The sequence below is a fragment of the Leptopilina boulardi genome, unplaced genomic scaffold, assembly GCF_019393585.1.
Source record: "Leptopilina boulardi isolate dan_hultmark-lab unplaced genomic scaffold, ZJU_Lbou_2.1 LbouV2_32, whole genome shotgun sequence".
NCBI classification, from domain to species: domain Eukaryota; kingdom Metazoa; phylum Arthropoda; class Insecta; order Hymenoptera; family Figitidae; genus Leptopilina; species Leptopilina boulardi.
In genome coordinates, this window is record NW_026137885.1 from 724,272 (window position 1) to 729,875 (window position 5,604).

Consider the following 5,604-nt stretch of genomic DNA (forward strand, 5'->3'; position numbering starts at 1 on the left):
TTTTTTAAAAAAACCTTTTGGAAAATGTTCAGAGAAACATAGACTATGTCTGTTATGTGCGAAAAATTCAAAATTTTGCGTATAAAACGTTTTTTAAACAATGTTTAAGTTGGTTGTCACAAGTAAGGAAAAATACACGAATTGCTTATATGTAGGCATTGTTTAAAAAACGTTTTAAACGCAAAATTTTGAATTTTCCGCACATAACAGACAGAGTCTATGTTATTCTGAACATTTTCCAAAAGGTTTTTTTAAAAAATATTCAAAATTGTGCTTTTCACATACCTGAGAAGTTTGCGTGTCATGCGCCATGATTTGTGACGTCACGAAGGTTCAAATGCTCTTAAAAAAAAAGAAATTTTGATAAATGTTAATTCGAAAAATGAAAATTCGTCTAAAAAATAATTATATATATATATATATATATATAATAAAATTGATGAAAATGAAATGATTTTTATGGGATAATCAGGATATTAATTATATATATATTCCATTGTCTAGAATTGTTTATCCTAGAGCAGTAATAAAGTTGTTTAAAAATATTTTGTTTTAAAGCATTTGCTTAAGGCACTCCTGCATTTATTATCGTGATTCGACTTGTTCGCAATAGTAACATCGATGTATCAACTTGCTCTTTTCGATCTCGATGGTTTGATCGCAAAATTGATATGGCAAGCAAACATTTAGAGCAATAGGATACTTGATTCTCAACTTCTTCTTCTTAATCTATATCTTGTAAGATATTATTACATTTTCTACATTTTATAATTCAATCCATATTTAAACTGTATTGTAATTTTTCTGCTCCATTTTTAAAAAAATTTTTTTTTTATTTAAAAATTAAAAGTCTGTTTAAAATTTTCGCAAAGGAATAAACAATACATTTTTATTTTTTAAAAAATACTCAATAGAGGAAAAAAGCAAATAAAAAAAATAAAAAACAAAATTGGTACACAAATCTCGTATTGAGATTAAAATCCAGTATCAAATATTTACTTTCAATGACAAAAATTCCTTCACGAGATTCATTAAGATAATCGCGCAGTATATATAATTTCATAAAAAGGAATAATGTATATACATATATATATTTTTAACTCGAGTCACAAGAAGTATATAATTAATTAAAAAATTCAATTTGTAATTAAGATAATTATCCATTTAAAAAGCGACGCGTCTCAAAAAAAAAGCAATATATGACATTAATTGAGAAAAATTGACCCTCAATCGAGAACAAATCTTCTCTAATAAAGTTTATACAAACGTTCTTTAATTTATGATCGATTAAATAAATTCATTAATAAAAAGTATCTGTTTGGGAGTTGCAGAAAAGAAAAAAAAAAAAGAATCTTTTTCACTTATTGATTATAAACGCTTGTAACCATGTCGAAAAATGAATAATGAAGGTTTAAATGGAAAAATTAATTTCCGTTATAAATTACATCAATCTGTGCATTTTATATATATATATATATATAAGACAGAAAGTTTAGCACGACTATATACAAAAGACTGTGAGCGCGACTCGATTGGAGGAGGTCCAGCTATGGTCCACGAGAGGACAATTAATTATCTTCTGATTTTTTTCTAAGAACCAGTTCAAGTACGATTCTCTCGAACACAAACATATATTCAAGAAAATACTCACAAACATATGAGAATGTTTTATATAGACACATATGATGGAACACTCTCAGGCTGATCGTGTTTCAAACCACAAAGAGAAAATTAACTGAGAAAGGACACATAACCTATATATATATATATATATATATATATATATGCGCGCATTCTTCATAATTTCACACTTTTCACAATAAAATATTATTTTTTATCTGATTCGAATTTTTAAATGACAGAAATTACCAATTCACGGAATTTTATTTTTGTCCCAATTTGTATATTTACCCAATGGTAAAACTGCCACGAGTAACCATTCGCGTATTAATCAAAGTATTAGTGAAACCATTTCTTCCAAAAAAGAGTTTGTCTCAAATCCAATAAATAGAAGAGACATCGGGCAGAAAAAAATTTCGACAAGAAAAAAATTTTCGATCACTGCTTATATACCAATCTAATGGCATCTCAACTGCGAGAAACAGTTATGATGTTCGCCCTCCCTGTGGCGTTGAGCGAACTAAAGTCCAGAGCTGAGCCATCAGCGCAGCGCGGGAACATTTGAAAAATTTGATTTTATTAGATATTTTATTTTATAATTAACGAATTATTAAGTATGACATTATTTTATTAATAATTATTTATGACATTAATTATTTATTAAATTAATTATTTGTCATATTTAAAATAAAATAAAATATTTAATAACATCAAATTTTTCAAATGTTCCCGCGCTGCGCTCAGCTCCGGATTTTAGTTCGCTCAACGCCACAGGGAGGGCGAACATCATAACTGTTTCTCGCAGTTGAGATGTCATTAGATTGGTATATAAGCAGTGATCGAAAATTTTTTTCTCGTCGAAATTTTTTTCTGCCCGATGTCTCTTCTATACACAGAAAATTAAAAGGCATTAAAATAAGCTGCAACGCTTATTATTTTAATCCAATTTTGCTTATTTTAATCCATTTTGGTATTAAAATTAGCAAAATTGGATTAAAATAAGAAGCGTTGCAGCTTATTTTAATGCCTTTTAATTTTCTGTGTATTTATTAGATTTGGGACAAACTCTTTTTTGGAAGAAATGATTTCACTAATACTTTGATGACCATTTTTTTATTTTAATTTAATTATTAAAAATAGAATAATAATAATAACTATTAAAAAATAATAAAAATAAAATTTTTTTTTAAATTATTATTAAAATTTTTAATATTGGATAATTATTGGTTGCCAATAATTTGCCAAAGATGGTTGCCAATCATTGGCATCGGCGTGGACAGCCCATGACTTTACCAATAATGGTCCATTATTGGGTGCCATTATTAAAATTATATTGGCATCCCTGGCTCCCATTATTGGGCCATTAATACGCCAATGGTATTTTTCCCATTGGGATATATACGAATTTTTAAGACGCCGAATTTTTCATTTTATCCAAAATTATAAATGCGTCCAAAGAAACAATTGCGACAGAAAAATTTCGGTACAATTTTTCAAAATTAATATATACCAATCAGATAAATATTATCCAAAAAATTGTGATTGATCAATTTTGAAAAAAAAAAATTCGTCCAAAATCTTTCTGTCGCAATTATGTTTGTTCAGACATTTGTATATAATTTCGGACAAATAAAAATTCTCTATTAATTAAAAATTCATAAAAAAAAATTCGGTAAATTCGAATTTTATTTAAAAATTCAAATCACATGAAAATTGAATGAGAATTCTGTTACAAATTCGCTTAAATTAATAAAAATCAAATTTTTCGTTTTCTATATCAACAAAAAAAAAGTTTATTTGGATTCACAATTAACATTTTTTTTTTTCATATTTATATGAAAAATTTATTAAAAATAAACCAAACATTTATTTATATAGATTAAATAAATATTTGTTTTAAAAATTAAAAAAAAAAAAAATTTCTAGTAATGAATTTATATATATATATATAATGTATTCAATATAACGCCACGCACGTTGTAAACAGAATTGTCGGCATTTCATATACGAAACACGTAAATTTTTTTTTTATTGCGCACCTACGCAAATATTGTAAAATTACTTATAGAAAGATTGCAAAGTTTCTCAGGTGTTCTGCCCCTGGATATATAAAGAAGAGAGGATTGCAGGAAATGTGTATCATGTGTAAGTATATATATATATATATAAGTTTGCAAGTTGTAAGAACGAGTCAAACAGTAAGCAAGGATTCTGTAGTTTCCGAGACCGTATTTATATATACGAAGAGAGAAAAAAAAGGAGAGAGAGAGAGAGAGAGAGAGAGAGAGAGAGAGAGAGAGAGAGAGAGAGAGAGAGAGAGAGAGAGAGAGAGAGAGAGAGAGAGAGAGAGATGCGGAGGCGTTCTTAAGAATCGAGAATCAAGTATCGAGTGTACCATTCCCTTTTGTTTCCCGGAGGGTCAGGCTCAACTCTTTCGCGTAGGCAACTGAACAATAGCCATTGCACTTTGTTTTACCATCTTTTTTTTTTTTTTCTTTTTTTGTCTTGTTTTACGTTTTGGCAAGTTTAACATCTTCGAACACCCGATGATGTATTGAAAAATGAACTCATTAGGAAGGTAAAAGTTAGCTGCGTGTATATATCTTTATAACTAAAATTGACATTCTGTATTTCTTTAATGAAGATTAATAAACCTCTGAATTAATTTTCTGCGCAAAAAATAAAACCAAAAAAATTACAACAATTATAACAGAAAAAAAAATTAGAATTTGATTTTTCGAAACGTAATTGAAATAAAAAAAAACAACAACGCCTGAAAATTGACAATATAAATTACATGTATGTAAAATTATACTATAATTTTAACATATATAACTGATAACGTTTTAATTTGAAAAAAGTACACGATATTATTTAGCAAATATTTTACAAGAACAAATTAATAAAATATTATATTTCAAATTATTATATCTAAATTGTATATAAAATATAATTATTGAGTATGAATAATAATTTGAAAGTTATTAGTAAAATAAATTCGTAAAAGCTTAAAATTCGTGAGGAGTTGAGTCTCGAAGAAAGTTATTTGCAATGACTCGATAATGCGAGAAAGAGGAAGTTAACGGCTCGTGTGTCCCCCTTTAATGCGAATTTTCAAATAATTTGAAATTCGCGAAGCGCTAACATGCACACACACACGTACTCTCAACAGTGGCACGTGTGCTGCACGAACTGTTAACGACATTATTTCCGCCGTCGTGCTACCATGTAAAACGTGCCTCCATTTTTTTTTTTTTCATTCAATAATTTCAAATTAATTTCATAAATTATTATATTTTTGTAAATTTTTTTTTTCTCCAATTTATTAAAATAATTTTTAAAAACAATTTTTAAATTGTATATCAAGTTAATTTTTATACCAAATTTTAGAAGAAAAATTCTAATTTTCTTTTTCATGTTCAGTTTGCTTTATGAAAAATGTTTATAAAAATTGCAAATTTTACTTTTCTTAAATTTGAAAGATTTGAAAAAAATAAATTTTTTTTTGTATTGACTCTTTTGTTATTATGCAGAATAAGACTTGAAACGATACGTGCAACACGTTTATGTATCCGGCCTTGTACGTGCGACGTCATATATACATACACACACAAATTCGATATAGCCTTTTGGGACCCATATGGCACTGTTCGATAACCTCATCATTATCGCGGTTCTCCAATAGCCTAAACAGCAATAAACGACATCCAAAGGGACACACGATCGGTTTTCTTTTTCTTTTTTTATTATTCTCCAAGGGTTGACATTTGGCGCACGATAAAAGGATGTGCAAATATTTACATTGTCATTCAAAACTATATAAGAATACAATTTTAAAAAGTAAAAAATTCATCATTCTCGCTATATAAATCAATATTAATCAAATTTAAATTTCATAAAATTTTATTCATTTTAAATTCAAATTTTTTTTACAATGGAAAATATATCATGTATGTCTTTTTTTTAGACTTGGAAAGAAAAATA